This window comes from Cryptomeria japonica, unplaced genomic scaffold, assembly GCF_030272615.1.
Source record: "Cryptomeria japonica unplaced genomic scaffold, Sugi_1.0 HiC_scaffold_150, whole genome shotgun sequence".
NCBI lineage: Eukaryota > Viridiplantae > Streptophyta > Pinopsida > Cupressales > Cupressaceae > Cryptomeria > Cryptomeria japonica.
Window position 1 is genome coordinate 292,501 of NW_026728972.1, and position 20,000 is coordinate 312,500.

A 20,000-nucleotide genomic window follows, 5' to 3' on the forward strand; every position below is an offset into this window, starting at 1 on the left:
GGGTGCGCACCTCGCGTGCACCTTCGCCGCGGTGGGCACCTTGGCTGGGTTGGGCACCATTGAGCGCTCCGAAGTGTGCTCCAAGGTGCGCACCATGGCCCTCCAAGGTGCGCAGCATGGCGTGCACGAAGTCGGAGCCCGGTTTGCCCCGGGTGCGCACCTCGCGTGCACCTTCGCCAGGGTGGGCACCTCGGTGCGCACACCTTCTCAATGTTTTCTTGCCTTTTCTGGAAATTGGTGAAGGCAGCGCATCAAAGGTGCGCACCTCGGTGTGCTCCGAGGTGCGAACCCGAGAGCGCTCCGAGGTGCCCACGAAGTCGAAAGTCGGGTTAATTGCATTGTTTTCCCCGGGTGCGCTCCGAGGTGCGCAACATCGGTGCGCACCAAGGAGGGCTCCGAAGTGTGCTCCAAGGTGCGCACGATTCGGAGCTCGGTTTGCCCGGGGTGCGCACACCTTGGCTGGGTTGCGCACCCTTTGTGCGCTCCAAGGTGCGCACGAAGTCGGAGCTCGGTTTGCCCCGGGTGCGCACCTTCGCCAAGGTGCGCACCTTGATGCACACGCCTTGGCTGGGCTGCGCACCTTGGTGGGCGCCATGGTGCGCACCTTTCGTGCGCTCCAAGGTGCGCACGAAGTCGGAGCTCGGTTTGCCCCGGGTGCGCACCTTGGTGGGCGCCATGGTGCACTCCGAGGTGCCCAAGATTGGTGCGCACCAAGGAGCGCTCCGAAGTGCGCTCCAAGGTGCGCAGGTGCGCGCGAAGTCGAAAGTTGGGTTAATTGTCCGGTTTGCCTCGGGTGCGCACCTTGCGTGCACCTTCGCCAGGGTGGGCGCCTTGGTGCGCACACCTTGGCTGGGCTGCGCACCCGGGCGCGCACACCTTGGCTGGGCTGCGCACCCGGGCGCGCACACCTTGGCACCCGCGTTTCCTTCATTTTAAATTTTTTTTTTTTACAATCTCTCAAGTGGGAAATTCTATAATCTCAACTTTTTTTGCCTTTTCAGGAAACTTTTGAATGGAGCGCATCATTGGTGCGCTCCGAAGTGTGCTCCAAGGTGCGCACCTCTGGTGTGCTCCAAAGCTCTCTCTAGCTGCGTGCACCTGCCCCGGCCGCGCACCCGGCCCCGCCCAGCTTCGCTCACCTGTCCCGGGCGTCTGGTGCGGAACCTTAGAGTAAGAAACATCACCGTGCACCTTGGCCAACGTGCGCGACTCGACCGAGCGCGCACTGGCCGAGGTGCACACCGATTTCACCTGGGTGCGCGCGCAGCACCTCGGGCGCACCGGGGTGCGCGCACAACGCCCGGGTTGCACCGTGGCCTGTGTGCTCGGGGCGCCTCGGGTGCGCGCTCGGTGTCGCCCCCGCGCGCGCGGTAGTGCGGGCAGCGCACCCCGGCCCGGCCCGGCCCCGACGAGAACGCAAACGGGCAAAAGGTTTATTCAAATAGCATTGCGACGCCCGGCGAAAAACTAAAAAAGGGTGCAACACCGGGACTTCCCGGGAGGTCACCCATCCCAGTACTACTCCGGCCCAAGCGCGCTTAACTGCGGAGTTCTGATGGGATCCGGTGCACTAACGCTGGTATGATCGCACCCGTTATGAGCTTGTCGCAGTGTGTACTTAGCAAACCGCGACCCACGTGCGAATCCACCCCGGCCACCCACCCCCGTCGAGGTGCACACCCTCCCTCGCGAAGTGCGCCCCGTTCGCCAAGTGTGAGCCCTGCCCGGGTGCGCGCACCTTGCTAGGGCGTCGGGTGTGCACCCGGCCCGGCCTACGTGCGTGCACCTGGACGGGGCGTCGTGTGCGTGCAGTGTCCCGTCTGCAACGCGGTGCCCACACACCACCTCGGGCGCAACGACCTGCGCTCACATGTGGGCCGAGTGCACCTTGGTGCATGTTCGGGGCGCCTCGGGTGCACGCTCGATCTTGCCCCGGTGCACCAAGGCGCTCGGTTTGCCCCGGGTGCGCACTTGGTGCAAGGTGGGCACCCAAAATAGGGATCAAGCACCAAAACACAAGTTTCGGGATGCAAAATGGGACCCAAGGACCACAAATGCGTTCCAAGACCCATGATGGGTCCACGAGAACAAAAATGTGTTCCGAGACTTAATAAACAAATATTGGGTTTTAGGAGAAGAAACATGCTCTGATGCCCAAAACGAGAATCGACCCCGAAAAGGCCACAGGCCAAAAGTGGGATGCGAGACAAAAAAAAATGGGACCCGAGGACCAAAATTGGGTTCCCAGGTCGAAGACAGGGCAACCGGACAAGAAACGACCTCTAAGGCTCGAAATGAGTCCCGACGACTAAAACTTGACAAGAAGCACCCATCAGGCACCCAACTCGACACCCATGGGATGCCGACCCACCCGGGCTTCCACCTAGCACACCTTGGCACCCACCCACCCTCGCACCCAACCTCGCACCCAACTTAGCACCTTTGAACCCACATTGGCACTCACCCTGACCCTGGCACCTTGGAACCCACATTGGCACTCACCTTGACCCTGGCACCCACCTTTGCACTCACCTTGGGACCCACCCTGGCTCCCACCTCGGCACCCACCCAGACACCCACCTTGGTTCCTTGGCACCCACCTTGGATCCTTGGCACCCACCCCGACACCCACCTTGGCACGCAACTTGGCTACTTGCCACCCACCTTGGCTCCTTGACGCCCACCCCGACAACCACCCCGTGACCTACCCTGGCTAGGGTTGGTGCACACCCACCCTGGTGCCCACCTTGGCACCCACCCCATGACCCACCTTGGCACGCACCTTAGTACCCACCCCGTTACCCACCCTAGGACCCACCCCGTGACCCACCTTGGCCAGGGTGGGTGCCTTGGTGCGCACAACTTGCCTGGGCTGCACACCAGGGCGGGCTCAAGATGGCACCCGCGTTCCGTTTTTTTCACTATCTTTCAAAACGGAAATTTTAAAATCTCGTATTTTTTTTTTTTTTGCCTTTTCTGGAAATTAGTGAAGGCAGCGCATCAAAGGTGCGCAATGCTGGTGCGAACCCGGGAGCGCTCCGATGTGTGCTCCAAGGTGCGGCGTGCACGAAGTCCGAGCCCGGCTTGCCCCGGGTGCGCACCTCGCGTGCACCTTCGCCGGGGTGAGCACCTTGGCTGGGTTGCGCGCCCTGGTGCGCACCAAGGAGCGCTCTGAAGTGTGCTCCAAGGTGCGGCGTGCACGAAGTCGGAGCTCGGTTTGCCCCGGGTGTGCACCTCGGGTGCGCACCTCGCGTGCACCTTCGCTGCGGTGGGCACCTTGGCTGGGTTGCGCGCCTTGGTGGGCACCATGCAGTGCACGAAGTCGGAGCCCGGTTTGCCCCGGGCGCGCACCTCCGCCAGGGTGGGCACCTTGGTGCGCACAACTTGCCTGGGCTGCGCACCAGGAAGGGCTCAAGATGGCACCCGCGTTCCGTTTTTTTCACTATCTTTCAGAACGGAAATTTTAAAATATCGTTTTTTTTTGCCTTTTCTGGAAATTAGTGAAGGCAGCGCATCAAAGGTGCGCAACGCTGGTGCGAACCTGGGAGCGCTCCGATGTGTGCTCCAAGGTGCGGCGTGCACGAAGTCGGAGCCCGGTTTGCCCCGGGTGCGCCCTGGTGGGCACCATGGTGCGCACCAAGGAGCGCTCCGAAGTGTGCTCCAAGGTGCGGCCTGCACGAAGTCGGAGCCCGGTTTGCCCCGGGCGTGCACCGCGGGTGGGCACCTTGGTGCGCATGCCTTGCCTGGGCTGCGCACCAGGGCGGGCTCAAGATGGCACCCGCGTTCCGTTTTTTTCACTATCTTTCAGAACGGAAATTTTAAAATATCGTTTTTTTTTGCCTTTTCTGGAAATTAGTGAAGGCAGCGCATCAAAGGTGCGCAACGCTGGTGCGAACCTGGGAGCGCTCCGATGTGTGCTCCAAGGTGCGGCGTGCACGAAGTCGGAGCCCGGTTTGCCCCGGGTGCGCCCTGGTGGGCACCATGGTGCGCACCAAGGAGCGCTCCGAAGTGTGCTCCAAGGTGCGGCCTGCACGAAGTCGGAGCCCGGTTTGCCCCGGGCGTGCACCGCGGGTGGGCACCTTGGTGCGCATGCCTTGCCTGGGCTGCGCACCAGGGCGGGCTCAAGATGGCACCCGCGTTCCGTTTTTTTCACTATCTTTCAAAACGGAAATTTTAAAATCTCATTTTTTTTTGCCTTTTCTGGAAATTAGTGAAGGCAGCGCATCAAAGGTGCGCACCTCGCTGCCCACCACGGTGCGCAACGCCGGTGGGCACCCGGGAGTGCTTCGAAGTGTGCTCCAAGGTGCTGCGTGCACGTTGTCGGAGCCCGGTTTGCCCCGGGTGCGCACCTCGCGTGCACCTTCGTCGGGGTGGGCACCTTGGCTGGGTTTGCCCCGGCTGCGCTCCGAAGCGGGGTTATTGGAGCGCCGCCTCTTTTTTTGTCGGAGCGTTTGGTGGGGTTTCTCGCATTGGCTCTTCCCAGGCCCGGTTGCCACCCTGGCGCGCACGAAGTCGGAAGTAGGGTTAATTGCCCGGGTGCGCACCTTTGCCAGGGTGGGCACCTTACCTGGGCTGTGCACCAGGGCGGGCTCAAGATGGCACCCGCGTTCCGTTTTTTTCACTATCTTTCAAAACGGAAATTTTAAAATCTCCTCTTTTTTTTGCCTTTTCTGGAAATTAGTGAAGGCAGCGCATCAAAGGTGCGCACCTCGCTGCCCACCTTGGTGTGCTCTGAGGTGCGCACCCGGGAGCGCTACGAAGTGTGCTCCAAGGTGCGGCGTGCACGTTGTCGGAGCCCGGTTTGCCCCGGGTGCGCACCTCGCCTGCACCTTGGCCGGGGTGGGCACCCTGGCTGGGTTTGCCCAGGGTGCGCTCCGAAGCGGGGTTACTGGAGCGCCCCCTCTTTTTTTGTCAGAGCGTTTGGTGGGGTTTCTCGCATTGGCTCTTCCCAGGCCCGGTTGTTGGGTGCGCTCCCACCCTGGCGCGCGCGAAGTTGGAAGTTGGGTTAATTGCCCGGGCGCGCACCTTCGCCAGGGTGGGCACCTTGGTGCGCACACCTTGGCTGGGCTGCGCACCAGGGCGGGCTCAAGATGGCACCAGCATTCCCTTTTTCTCACTATCTTTCAAAACGGAAATTTTAAAATCTCGTTTTTTTTTGCCTTTTATGGAAATTAGTGAAGGCATCGCATCAAAGGTGCGCACCTCGCTGCCCACCTTGGTGTGCTCCGAGGTGCCCACCACGGTGCGCTCCGAGGTGCCCACCACGGTGCGCAACGCCGGTGCGAACCCGGGAGCGCCCCGATGTGTGCTCCAAGGTGCGGCGTGCACGAAGCCGGACCCCGGTTTGCCCCGGGTGCGCACCTCGCGTGCACCTTGGTGCGCACACCTTGGCTGGGTTGCGCGGCCTGGTGGGCACCATGGTGCGCACCAAGGAGCGCTCCGAAGTGTGCTCCAAGGTGCGGCGTGCACGAAGTCCTAGCCCGGTTTGCCCCGGGTGCGCACCTTCGCCGCGGTGGGCACCATGGCGTGCACGAAGTCGGAGCCCGGTTTGCCCCGGGTGCGCACCTCGCGTGCACCTTCGCCGGGGTGGGCACCTCGGCTGGGTTGCGCGCCCTGGTGCGCACCAAGGAGCGCTCCGAAGTGTGCTCCAAGGTGCGGCGTGCACGAAGTCGGAGCCCGGTTTGCCCCGGGTGCGCACCTTCGCCGCGGTGGGCACCCTGGTGCGCACCATGGCGTGCACGAAGTCGGAGCCCGGTTTGCCCCGGGTGCGCACCTCGCGTGCACCTTCGGCGGGGTTGCGCGCCCTGGTGCGCACCAAGGAGCGCTCCGAAGTGTGCTCCAAGGTGCGGCGTGCACGAAGTCGGAGCCCGGTTTGCCCCGGGTGCGCACCTCGCGTGCACCTTCGGCGGGGTTGCGCGCCCTGGTGGGCACCATGGTGCGCACCAAGGAGCGCTCCGAAGTGTGCTCCAAGGTGCGGCGTGCACGAAGTCGGAGCCCGGTTTGCCCCGGGTGCGCACCTCGCGTGCACCTTCGCCGCGGTGGGCACCATGGCGTGCACGAAGTCGGAGCCCGGTTTGCCCCGGGTGCGCACCTCGCGTGCACCTTCGCCGGGGTGGGCACCTCGGCTGGGTTGCGCGCCCTGGTGCGCACCAAGGAGCGCTCCGAAGTGTGCTCCAAGGTGCGGCGTGCACGAAGTCGGAGCCCGGTTTGCCCCGGGTGCGCACCTCGCGTGCACCTTCGCCGCGGTGGGCACCATGGCGTGCACGAAGTCGGAGCCCGGTTTGCCCCGGGTGCGCACCCCGCGTGCACCTTCGCCGGGGTGGGCACCTCGGCTGGGTTGCGCGCCCTGGTGCGCACCAAGGAGCGCTCCGAAGTGTGCTCCAAGGTGCGGCGTGCACGAAGTCGGAGCCCGGTTTGCCCCGGGTGCGCACCTCGCGTGCACCTTCGCCGCGGTGGGCACCTTGGCTGGGTTGGGCACCATTGAGCGCTCCGAAGTGTGCTCCAAGGTGCGCACCATGGCCCTCCAAGGTGCGCAGCATGGCGTGCACGAAGTCGGAGCCCGGTTTGCCCCGGGTGCGCACCTCGCGTGCACCTTCGCCAGGGTGGGCACCTCGGTGCGCACACCTTCTCAATGTTTTCTTGCCTTTTCTGGAAATTGGTGAAGGCAGCGCATCAAAGGTGCGCACCTCGGTGTGCTCCGAGGTGCGAACCCGAGAGCGCTCCGAGGTGCCCACGAAGTCGAAAGTCGGGTTAATTGCATTGTTTTCCCCGGGTGCGCTCCGAGGTGCGCAACATCGGTGCGCACCAAGGAGGGCTCCGAAGTGTGCTCCAAGGTGCGCACGATTCGGAGCTCGGTTTGCCCGGGGTGCGCACACCTTGGCTGGGTTGCGCACCCTTTGTGCGCTCCAAGGTGCGCACGAAGTCGGAGCTCGGTTTGCCCCGGGTGCGCACCTTCGCCAGGGTGCGCACCTTGATGCGCACGCCTTGGCTGGGCTGCGCACCTTGGTGGGCGCCATGGTGCGCACCTTTCGTGCGCTCCAAGGTGCGCACGAAGTCGGAGCTCGGTTTGCCCCGGGTGCGCACCTTGGTGGGCGCCATGGTGCACTCCGAGGTGCCCAAGATTGGTGCGCACCAAGGAGCGCTCCGAAGTGCGCTCCAAGGTGCGCAGGTGCGCGCGAAGTCGAAAGTTGGGTTAATTGTCCGGTTTGCCTCGGGTGCGCACCTTGCGTGCACCTTCGCCAGGGTGGGCGCCTTGGTGCGCACACCTTGGCTGGGCTGCGCACCCGGGCGCGCACACCTTGGCACCCGCGTTTCCTTCATTTTAAATTTTTTTTTTTTACAATCTCTCAAGTGGGAAATTCTATAATCTCAACTTTTTTTGCCTTTTCAGGAAACTTTTGAATGGAGCGCATCATTGGTGCGCTCCGAAGTGTGCTCCAAGGTGCGCACCTCTGGTGTGCTCCAAAGCTCTCTCCAGCTGCGTGCACCTGCCCCGGCCGCGCACCCGGCCCCGCCCAGCTTCGCTCACCTGTCCCGGGCGTCTGGTGCGGAACCTTAGAGTAAGAAACATCACCGTGCACCTTGGCCAACGTGCGCGACTCGACCGAGCGCGCACTGGCCGAGGTGCACACCGATTTCACCTGGGTGCGCGCGCAGCACCTCGGGCGCACCGGGGTGCGCGCACAACGCCCGGGTTGCACCGTGGCCTGTGTGCTCGGGGCGCCTCGGGTGCGCGCTCGGTGTCGCCCCCCGCGCGCGCGGTAGTGCGGGCAGCGCACCCCGGCCCGGCCCGGCCCCGACGAGAACGCAAACGGGCAAAAGGTTTATTCAAATAGCATTGCGACGCCCGGCGAAAAACTAAGAAAGGGTGCAACACCGGGACTTCCCGGGAGGTCACCCATCCCAGTACTACTCCGGCCCAAGCGCGCTTAACTGCGGAGTTCTGATGGGATCCGGTGCACTAACGCTGGTATGATCGCACCCGTTATGAGCTTGTCGCAGTGTGTACTTAGCAAACCGCGACCCACGTGCGAATCCACCCCGGCCACCCACCCCCGTCGAGGTGCACACCCTCCCTCGCGAAGTGCGCCCCGTTCGCCAAGTGTGAGCCCTGCCCGGGTGCGCGCACCTTGCTAGGGCGTCGGGTGTGCACCCGGCCCGGCCTACGTGCGTGCACCTGGACGGGGCGTCGTGTGCGTGCAGTGTCCCGTCTGCAACGCGGTGCCCACACACCACCTCGGGCGCAACGACCTGCGCTCACATGTGGGCCGAGTGCACCTTGGTGCATGTTCGGGGCGCCTCGGGTGCACGCTCGATCTTGCCCCGGTGCACCAAGGCGCTCGGTTTGCCCCGGGTGCGCACTTGGTGCAAGGTGGGCACCCAAAATAGGGATCAAGCACCAAAACACAAGTTTCGGGATGCAAAATGGGACCCAAGGACCACAAATGCGTTCCAAGACCCATGATGGGTCCACGAGAACAAAAATGTGTTCCGAGACTTAATAAACAAATATTGGGTTTTAGGAGAAGAAACATGCTCTGATGCCCAAAACGAGAATCGACCCCGAAAAGGCCACAGGCCAAAAGTGGGATGCGAGACAAAAAAAAATGGGACCCGAGGACCAAAATTGGGTTCCCAGGTCGAAGACAGGGCAACCGGACAAGAAACGACCTCTAAGGCTCGAAATGAGTCCCGACGACTAAAACTTGACAAGAAGCACCCATCAGGCACCCAACTCGACACCCATGGGATGCCGACCCACCCGGGCTTCCACCTAGCACACCTTGGCACCCACCCACCCTCGCACCCAACCTCGCACCCAACTTAGCACCTTTGAACCCACATTGGCACTCACCCTGACCCTGGCACCTTGGAACCCACATTGGCACTCACCTTGACCCTGGCACCCACCTTTGCACTCACCTTGGGACCCACCCTGGCTCCCACCTCGGCACCCACCCAGACACCCACCTTGGTTCCTTGGCACCCACCTTGGATCCTTGGCACCCACCCCGACACCCACCTTGGCACGCAACTTGGCTACTTGCCACCCACCTTGGCTCCTTGACGCCCACCCCGACAACCACCCCGTGACCTACCCTGGCTAGGGTTGGTGCACACCCACCCTGGTGCCCACCTTGGCACCCACCCCATGACCCACCTTGGCACGCACCTTAGTACCCACCCTGTTACCCACCCTAGGACCCACCCCGTGACCCACCTTGGCCAGGGTGGGTGCACCCACCCTGGTGCCCACCTTGGCACCCACCCATCCTAGCACCCAGCCTGTGACCGGGCTTGGAACCCAACCTTGCACCCGTCTTGGCCAGTGTGGGTGCGCACCCATCCTGGCACCCACGTTGTGACACACCCTTTAACCCACGCACCCTAGCAGCCACGTTGGCACCCACCTTGGAACACAACCTAGCAACTTGGCACCCACCCCGTGACCCACCTTGGCATCCACCATAGCAGTCGCCCACTTGGCACCCACCTTGGAACCCAAGTTGGCACCCACCTCGGCACCCACCTTGACACTTGTGGACCCACCTTGCCACTCACCCTAGCATCGACCCATCCTAGCACCCACCCTGGCACCTTTGCACCCTAGCACTCACCCATCCTAGCACCTAACCTGTGACCCACCTTGACACTCACCCTCGCACCCACCTTGGAACCCAACCTAGCACCCACCCACCCTGACACCAACCCTAGCACCTACCCACCCTTGCACCCACCCTGTGACCCATCTTGGCACCCACCCATCCTACCACTCAACCTATCACCCACCTTCTCACCCACCTTGGCATCCACCTTAGCACCCACCCACACTGGCACCTTGGCACCCACCTCGGGCAAGGTGGGTGCACACCCACCCTGACACCCAATTTAGAACCAACCGAGCATGTTACCCACCTTGGCACCCACATTGCAGCCCACCCTAGTACCCACCCTATGACCCACATTGGCATCCACACCCTAGCACCCAGGCACCTCGACACCCGCCTTGACACGCACCCTAGCACTAAACCTGTGACCCACCTTGGAACTCACCCTAGAACCCACCCACCCTGTGAACCACCTTGGCATCCACCTTAGCACCCACCCACCTTGGCACCCACTCTAGCACTCACCCATCCTAACACCCAACTTGTTACCCACCTTGGCACCCGCCCTCGCGTCCACCTTGAAACCCACCCTAGCACCCACCCACGCAGGAGCCCACCTTGGCACCCAACCTAACACCCACGCATCCTGGCACCCAACTTGTGACCCACCTTGGAACCCACCCTAGTACCCACCTTTGAACCCACTATATCACCAACCCACCTTGGCACCCACCCTATGACCCTCTTTGGAATCCACCCTAGCACGCACCCACCCTGGCACCCACCATGGAGCGCACCCTAGCACCCACCCACCTCGGCACGCACCTCAACACCCACCTTGGTGTGCGCACTGCGCCAACCTCTCAAAGACCCTATGTGGTGCGCTCCAAAGTGTACACCTTTGGTGCGCTCCAAGGTGCGCACCTTTGGTGCACACCGAGGTGCACACCAAAGTGTGCACCGAGGTGAGCACCAAAGTGCACTCCAAGGTGCACACCAAGGCGTGCACCTTTGGTGCGGTCAATGCAAACGAATTCGGAAGTTGGGGTCGATGTCCTAATCGCTGCTGCAGACTACACGTATGAGAATCGGACAAATAGCTTTATATAGGGGAGGTGTTGCGTTTGATGGGTCGACTCCCCTGGTTGTGTGCACTGCACCAACTTCAAAGACCCTGTCTTGTTTAAGAAGTCAAAAGTTGGGGTGGATGTCCTAATCATTGCTGCAGTCTACGCATGTATGAGAATCAGACAAATAGCTTATATAGGGGAGGTGTTGCATTCGGTGGGTTGACTCCCCTGGTTGTGCGCACTGCGCCAACCTCAAAGACCCCGCATAGCAGAAGAAGTCGGAAGTCGGATTTTGGTGAGCACCAAGGCGTGCACCTTTGGTGCGGTCAACGCAGACGAATTCAGAAGTTGGGGTGGATGTCCTAATCGTTGTTGCAGGCTACACATGTATGAGAATCAGACAAATAGCTTATATAGGGGAGGTGTTGGGTTTGATGGGTCAACTCCCTTGGTTGTGCGCATTACGCCAACCTCAAAGACCTTGTTTTCGTTAAGAAGTCAAAAGTTGGGGTCAATGTCCTAATGGCTCCTGTAGGCTACACATGTATGAGAATCGGACAAATAGCTTATATAGGGGAGGTGTTGGGTTTGATGGGTCGACTCCCCTGGTTGTGCGCATTACGTCAACCTCAAAGACCTTGTTTTCGTTAAGAAGTCAAAAGTTGGGGTCGATGTCCTAATTGCTCCTGTAGACTACACATGTATGAGAATCAGACAAATAGCTTATATAGGGGAGGTGTTGGGTTTGATGGGTTGACTCCCCTAGTTGTTCGCATTACACCAACCTCAAAGACCTTGTTTTCGTTTAGAAGCCGAAAGTTGGGGTCGATGTCCTAATTGCTCCTGCAGGCTACGCATGTATGAGAATCAGACAAATAGCTTATATAGGGGAGGTGTTGGGTTTGATGGGTCGACTCCCCTGGTTGTGCGCATTGCGCCAACCTCAAAGACCCTGCATTGCGGATGAAGTCGAAAGTCAGAGTTTGGTGTGCTACAAGGTGTGGTCGAAGGTGCTCACCTAGGTGTGCACCTTTGGAGCGCAGGAAAAGTGCCCTCCAAAAGTGCGCACCTTTGGAGTGCACAAAAGTGCCCTCCAAAAGTGCGCACCTTTGGAGCGCACAAAAGTGCCCTCCAAAAAGTGCCCTCCAAAAGTGCGCACCTTTGGAGCGCACAAAAGTGCCCTCCAAAAAGTGCCCTCCAAAAGTGCGCACCTTTGGAGTGCAGAAAAGTGCCCTCCAAAAAGTGCCCTCCAAAAGTGTGCACCTTTGGAGTGCACAAAAGTGCCCTCCAAAAGTGCGCACCTTTGGAGCGCAGAAAAGTGCCCTCCAAAAAGTGCCCTCCAAAAGTGCGCACCTTTGGAGCGCAGAAAAGTGCCCTCCAAAAAGTGCCCTCCAAAAGTGCGCACCTTTGGAGCGCAGAAAAGTGCCCTCCAAAAAGTGCCCTCCAAAAGTGCGCACCTTTGGAGCGCACAAAAGTGCCCTCCAAAAAGTGCCCTCCAAAAGTGCGCACCTTTGGAGCGCACAAAAGTGCCCTCCAAAAGTGCGCACCTTTGGAGCGCACAAAAGTGCCCTCCAAAAGTGCGCACTTTTGGTGCGCACCAAGGCGCTGGTTCGGTCGTTGCAGGCGAGTTCGGAAGTTGGGGTCGATGTCCTGAGCGGAGGTGCAAACTACACAGGTGTCGGAATCGGACAAATAGCTTATATAGGGGAGGTGTATGCTTCGATGGGTCGACTCCCCAGGTTGAGCGCACCGCGCCAACCTCAAAGACCCTACGGTATGGATGAAGTCGGAAGTTGGGTCCGATGACCGATTCGATTAGTAGGTATGCTCATGAGGTCGGAATTTGGGTCCGATGACCTGCCATGTGCAGGAAGGCGAATGTTGGCACTGTGCGTTGCAAGGTGCACACCAAGGTGCTGGTGCGGTCTTTTTAGTCGAGTTCGGAAGTTGGGGTCGATGTCCTGATCGGAGGTGCAAGCTACACAGGTGTGGGAATCGGACAAATAGCTTATATAGGGGAGGTGTATGCTTCGTTGGGTCGACTCCCCGGGTTGAGCGCACCGCGCCAACCTCAAAGACCCTACGGTATGGATGAAGTCGGAAGTTGGGTCCGATGACCGATTCGATATGTAGGCATACTCGCGAGGTCGGAATTTGGGTCCGATGACCTGCCATGTGCAGGAAGGCGAATGTTGGCACTGTGCGTTGCAAGGTGCGCACCAAGGCGCTGGTTCGGTCGTTGCAGGCGAGTTCGGAAGTTGGGGTCGATGTCCTGATCGGAGGTGCAAACTACACAGGTGTGGGAATCGGACAAATAGCTTATATAGGGGAGGTGTATGCTTCGTTGGGTCGACTCCCCGGGTTGAGCGCACCGCGCCAACCTCAAAGACCCTACGGTATGGATGAAGTCGGAAGTTGTGTCCGATGACCGATTCGATATGTAGGCATACTCGCGAGGTCGGAATTTGGGTCCGATGACCTGCCATGTGCAGGAAGGCGAATGTTGGGACTGTGCGTCGCAAGGTGCGCACCAAGGCGCTGGTGCCGTCGTTGCAGTCGAGTTCGGAAGTTGGGGTCGATGTCCTGGTCAGAGGTGCAAACTACACAGGTGTGGGAATCGGACAAATAGCTTATATAGGGGAGGTGTATGCTTCGATGGGTCGACTCCCCGGGTTGAGCGCACCGCGCCAACCTCAAAGACCCTACAGTATGGATGAAGTCGGAAGTTGGGTCCGATGACCGATTCGATACGTAGGCATATTGGCGAGGTCTGAATTTGTGTCCGATGACCTGCCATGCACAGGAAGGCGGAATTTGGGTCCGATGACCGAGTTGATGGCGTGCCATGCGCAGAAAGGCGGAATTTGGGTCCGATGACCGAGTTGATGTTGATGGCCCGCCATGCACAGGAAGGCGGAATTTGGGTCCGATGACCGATTTGAAGGCGTGCCATGCGCAGAAAGGCGGAGTTTGGGTCCGATGACCGAGTTGATATTGATGGCCCGCCATGCGCAGGAAGGCGGAATTTGGGTCCGATGACCTGACATACGCATGGAGTCCGACTCGGGGGCCGATGTTCGATTCGATGACTTGCATTGTGGGTAAAGTCGGAAGTTGTGGTCTTTGACCCGATTCGATGACCAGACTTCGGCTGCTTGAGAATCGGACAAATAACTTATATAGGGGAGGTAGTGTTCTCGAGCATCCTCCCCCCGTGCCCGTTTATGTCGATTGATGCTGGTGCTCGACTGGTTGGAGCGCTCGGATGCAAAAATCTTGCACCAGGATTTATCGATTGTGATGGACACGGCAAGTCTCCTGATTGCTATGCAGGAGCTCATCGTGAATCTCTATGCGGCCTTGGTATGGACTCGACCTGCGGAATGGTTCGGCAATGGTAGTCGCTCCAACACGTCCTTGCAATGGCCACAGAGGTGATTCGACTAGAGCTCCAGTCTAGCTTTTGGGTTGCTTGGCGGACTGGTATAGCCGCGATCGAGTTCCGGCCATGAACGTTTTAGATAGCTCTTGGGCTTTCTGGGACGGAAGTCGGAAGTTTGGGCTGTTGTCCGATTTGATGACCATTCTTCGGATGTGTGAGAATCGGACAAATAACTTATATAGGGGACTGTGTTGTCTCACGCAGCCCCCTCCGTGCCCCTCTATCTCGACCGATGTTGGTGCTTGAAAGGGTTGGGATCGCTCGGATTTATAAACGTGCACCACCATTTGTCGAGTGTGAGGGACGCGGCAGGTCTCCTAAATGCTATACGGGCGCTCTCTGAGAATCTCTATCCGGCCTCGACACAGACTAGTCTTGCTGAATGGTTTGGCACTGGTAGTCGATCCAACACGTCGTTGTTGTGGCCGCCTAGGCGATTCGATTCGAGCCCCCGTCTAGCTTTTGGGTTGCTTGGCGGATTTTGCCCTATCCGCAAGTGAGCTCGGTCCCTAAACGTTCGAGAAACCCGATTGCTATGCGCCGACTCTCTTTCTTGCGAGCCTCCATCTAGCTTTTGGGTCTCTACGGAACGGAAGTCGGAATCTAGGACCGTTGTTTGATTCGACGAGGCAGACTACGGTTGTGCGAGAATCGGACAAATAACTTATATAGGGGAGGTGTTGACTGGAGCATTCTCCCCCGTGCCCCTCTAACTCGACCAATGCTGGCGCTCGAACGGTGGTAGCGCTCGGATTTTCGTTGAGCGCCAGCATTGGTCGATTTAGAGGGGCATGCGAGATTCCCGAATGCTATGCGAGGGCTCTAACGGAAATGTCTATTGGTTTCGGTATGGATGCAATTGCGAGTGGTTCGGCAAAGGTAGTCGTTCCGATGCGTCCATGTCGTGGCCAAATCGATAATTCGATTTGAGCCCTCGTATAGCATTTGGGTCTCTCGATGTGATTCCGCATTCCAGTCCCTTTGGGCACTGCTTGAGCCGCATCCCAGGGGGTTCCCTTCCCAATAATCTGCCTCGCAACCCGATTGCTATGCGGTGAGGCTCCTCGGCCGCCTCGGAACTATCTGTGTATCAGACGCATCGCGGGATAAGGGGTTGGCAACGGTAGTCGCCCCAAGCGCGTCCGATGCTTGGACCATTCCGAGGCGGCCCTGAAGCCTCTTCCGTCTAGCCGTTGGGTCCTTCTCGCCGCATCCCTTGCCTCGCACCCCGATTGCTATGCGGTGAGGCTCCTCGGCCGCCTTGGAACTATCTGTGTATCAGACGCATCGCGGGATAAGGGGTTGTCACTGGTAGTCGCCCCAAGCGCGTCCGATGCTTGGACCATTCCGAGGCGGCCCTGAAGCCTCTTCCGTCTAGCCGTTGGGTCCTTCTCGCCGCATCCCTCGACTCGCACCCCGATTGCTATGCGGTGAGGCTCCTCGGCCGCCTTGGAACTATCTGTGTATCGGACGCGTCGCGGGATAAGGGGTTGTCACTGGTAGTCGCCCCAAGCGCGTCCGATGCTTGGACCATTCCGAGGCGGCCCTGAAGCCTCTTCCGTCTAGCCGTTGGGTCCTTCTCGCCGCATCCCTCGCCTCGCACCCCGATTGCTATGCGGTGAGGCTCCTCGGCCGCCTTGGAACTATCTGTGTATCGGACGCGTCGCGGGATAAGGGGTTGTCACTGGTAGTCGCCCCAAGCGCGTGCGATGCATGGACCATTCCCAGGCGGCCCTGAAGCCTCTTCCGTCTAGCCGTTGGGTCCTTCTCGCCGCATCCCTCGCCTCGCACCCCGATTGCTATGCGGTGAGGCTCCTCGGCCGCCTTGGAACTATCTGTGTATCGGACGCGTCGCGGGATAAGGGGTTGTCACTGGTAGTCGCCCCAAGCGCGTCCGATGCTTGGACCATTCCGAGGCGGCCCTGAAGCCTCTTCCGTCTAGCCGTTGGGTCCTTCTCGCCGCATCCCTCGCCTCGCACCCCGATTGCTATGCGGTGAGGCTCCTCGGCCGCCTTGGAACTATCTGTGTATCGGACGCGTCGCGGGATAAGGGGTTGTCACTGGTAGTCGCCCCAAGCGCGTCCGATGCTTGGACCATTCCGAGGCGGCCCTGAAGCCTCTTCCGTCTAGCCGTTGGGTCCTTCTCGCCGCATCCCTCGCCTCGCACCCCGATTGCTATGCGGTGAGGCTCCTCGGCCGCCTTGGAACTATCTGTGTATCGGACGCGTCGCGGGATAAGGGGTTGTCACTGGTAGTCGCCCCAAGCGCGTCCGATGCTTGGACCATTCCGAGGCGGCCCTGAAGCCTCTTCCGTCTAGCCGTTGGGTCCTTCTCGCCGCATCCCTCGCCTCGCACCCCGATTGCTATGCGGTGAGGCTCCTCGGCCGCCTTGGAACTATCTGTGTATCGGACGCATCGCGGGATAAGGGGTTGTCACTGGTAGTCGCCCCAAGCGCGTCCGATGCTTGGACCATTCCGAGGCGGCCCTGAAGCCTCTTCCGTCTAGCCGTTGGGTCCTTCTCGCCGCATCCCTCGCCTCGCACCCCGATTGCTATGCGGTGAGGCTCCTCGGCCGCCTTGGAACTATCTGTGTATCGGACGCGTCGCGGGATAAGGGGTTGTCACTGGTAGTCGCCCCAAGCGCGTCCGATGCTTGGACCATTCCGAGGCGGCCCTGAAGCCTCTTCCGTCTAGCCGTTGGGTCCTTCTCGCCGCATCCCTCGCCTCGCACCCCGATTGCTATGCGGTGAGGCTCCTCGGCCGCCTTGGAACTATCTGTGTATCGGACGCGTCGCGGGATAAGGGGTTGTCACTGGTAGTCGCCCCAAGCGCGTCCGATGCTTGGACCATTCCGAGGCGGACCTGAAGCCTCTTCCGTCTAGCCGTTGGGTCCTTCTCGCCGCATCCCTCGCCTCGCACCCCGATTGCTATGCGGTGAGGCTCCTCGGCCGCCTTGGAACTATCTGTGTATCGGACGCGTCGCGGGATAAGGGGTTGTCACTGGTAGTCGCCCCAAGCGCGTCCGATGCTTGGACCATTCCGAGGCGGCCCTGAAGCCTCTTCCGTCTAGCCGTTGGGTCCTTCTTGCCGCATCCCTCGCCTCGCACCCCGATTGCTATGCGGTGAGGCTCCTCGGCCGCCTTGGAACTATCTGTGTATCGGACGCGTCGCGGGATAAGGGGTTGTCACTGGTAGTCGCCCCAAGCGCGTCCGATGCTTGGACCATTCCGAGGCGGCCCTGAAGCCTCTTCCGTCTAGCCGTTGGGTCCTTCTCGCCGCATCCCTCGCCTCGCACCCCGATTGCTATGCGGTGAGGCTCCTCGGCCGCCTTGGAACTATCTGTGTATCGGACGCATCGCGGGATAAGGGGTTGTCACTGGTAGTCGCCCCAAGCGCGTCCGATGCTTGGACCATTCCGAGGCGGCCCTGAAGCCTCTTCCGTCTAGCCGTTGGGTCCTTCTCGCCGCATCCCTCGCCTCGCACCCCGATTGCTATGCGGTGAGGCTCCTCGGCCGCCTTGGAACTATCTGTGTATCGGACGCGTCGCGGGATAAGGGGTTGTCACTGGTAGTCGCCCCAAGCGCGTCCGATGCTTGGACCATTCCGAGGCGGACCTGAAGCCTCTTCCGTCTAGCCGTTGGGTCCTTCTCGCCGCATCCCTCGCCTCGCACCCCGATTGCTATGCGGTGAGGCTCCTCGGCCGCCTTGGAACTATCTGTGTATCGGACGCGTCGCGGGATAAGGGGTTGTCACTGGTAGTCGCCCCAAGCGCGTCCGATGCTTGGACCATTCCGAGGCGGCCCTGAAGCCTCTTCCGTCTAGCCGTTGGGTCCTTCTCGCCGCATCCCTCGCCTCGCACCCCGATTGCTATGCGGTGAGGCTCCTCGGCCGCCTTGGAACTATCTGTGTATCGGACGCGTCGCGGGATAAGGGGTTGTCACTGGTAGTCGCCCCAAGCGCGTCCGATGCTTGGACCATTCCGAGGCGGACCTGAAGCCTCTTCCCTCTAGCCGTTGGGGCTTTCTCGCCGCATCCCTCGCCTCGCACCCCGATTGCTATTCGGTGAGGCTCCTCGGCCGCCTTGGAACTATCTGTGTATCGGACGCATCGCGGGATAAGGGGTTGGCAGTGGTAGTCGCCCCAAGCGCGTCCGATGCTTGGACCATTCCGAGGCGGCCCTGCAGCCTCTTCCGTCTAGCCGTTGGGGCCATCTCGCTGCATCCCCCACCTCGCACCACGATTGCTATGCGGTGAGGCTCCTTGGCCGCCTCGGAACTATCTGTGTATCGGACGCATCGCGGGATAAGGGGTTGTCACTGGTAGTCGCCCCAAGCGCGTCCGATGCTTGGACTATTCCGAGGCGGCCCTGCAGCCTCTTCCGTCTAGCCGTTGGGGCCATCTCGCCGCATCCCCCAGCTCCTCGGCCGCCTCGGAACTATCTGTGTATCGGACGCATCGCGGGATAAGGGGTTGGCAGTGGTAGTCGCCCCAAGCGCGTTCGATGCTTGGACTATTCCGAGGCGGCCCCGCAGCCTCTTCCGTCTACCCTTTGGGGCCATCTCGCCGCATCCCTCGCCTCGCACCCCGATTGCTATGCGGTGAGGCTCCTCGGCCGCCTGGGAACTATCTTCGTATCGGATGCATCGCGGGATAAGGGGTTGTCACTGGTAGTCGCCCCAAGCGCGTCCGATGCTTGGACTATTCCGAGGCGGCCCTGTGGCCTCTTCCGTCTAGCCGTTGGGGCCATCTCGCCGCATCCCTCACCTCGCACCCCCATTGCTATGCGGTGAGGCTCCTCGGCCGCCTTGGAACTGTCTTCGTATCGGAAGCATCGCGGGATAAGGGGTTGTCACTGGTAGTCGCCCCAAGCGCGTCCGATGCTTGGACTATTCCGAGGCGGCCCTGCAGCCTCTTCCGTCTAGCCGTTGGGGCCATCTCGCCGCATCCCCCACCTCGCACCCGGATTGCTATGCGGTGAGGCTCCTCGGCCGCCTTGGAACTATCTTCGTATCGGACGCATCGCGGGATAAGGGGTTGTCACTGGTAGTCGCCCCAAGCGCGTCCGATGCTTGGACTATTCCGACGCGGCCCTGTGGCCTCTTCCGTCTAGCCGTTGGGGCCATCTCGCCGCATCCCCCACCTCGCACCCCGATTGCTATGCGGTGAGGCTCCTCGGCCGCCTTGGAACCATCTTCGTATCGGACGCATCGCGGGATGAGGGGTTGTCACTGGTAGTCGCCCCAAGCGCGTCCGATGCTTGGACCATTCCGAGGCGGCCCTGAAGCCTCTTCCGTCTAGCCGTTGGGGCCTTCCCGCCCCATCCCTCGCCTCGCACCCCCGATTGCTATGCGGTGAGGCTCCTCGGCCGCCTTGGAACCATCTGTGTATCGGACGCATCGCGGGATAAGGGGTTGGCACTGGTAGTCGCCCCAAGCGCGTCCGATGCTTGGAGCATTCCGAGGTGGCCCTGAAGCCTCTTCCGTCTAGCCGTTGGGGCCTTCCCGCCCCATCCCTCGCCTCGCACCCCGATTGATATGCGGTGAGGCTCCTCGGCCGCCTTGGAACTATCTGTGTATCGGACGCATCGCGGGATAAGGGGTTGGCACTGGTAGTCGTCCCAATCGCGTCCGATGCTTGGACCATTCCGAGGCGGCCCTGCAGCCTCTTCCGTTTAGCCGTCGGGGCCTTCCCGCCGCATCCCTCGCCTCGCATCCCGATTCCTATGCGGTGAGTCTTCTCGGCCGCCGCGGAACTATACCTGTTATTGCTACTGCATCCTTCGGCTGGTAACCTCCTCTGCCGCCTTGGAACGTTCTCTTTGTCGGACGCGTCGCGGGATAAGGGGTTGGCACTGGTAGTCGCCCCAAGCGCGCCCGATGC

The 20,000-nt window shown here is 60.7% G+C and overlaps 2 non-coding genes across 2 annotated transcripts; both read right to left on the reverse strand.

The window, feature by feature from the left end:
- Positions 1–1,474: 1,474 nt before the first annotated feature.
- LOC131866562 (5S ribosomal RNA) lies at positions 1,475–1,593 on the reverse strand. Its single transcript, XR_009365163.1, has one exon. It is a non-coding gene; the product is annotated as a 5S ribosomal RNA (ribosomal RNA).
- Positions 1,594–7,864: 6,271 nt separating this feature from the next.
- LOC131866563 (5S ribosomal RNA) lies at positions 7,865–7,983 on the reverse strand. The gene has a single exon (XR_009365164.1). It is a non-coding gene; the product is annotated as a 5S ribosomal RNA (ribosomal RNA).
- Positions 7,984–20,000: the final 12,017 nt, after the last annotated feature.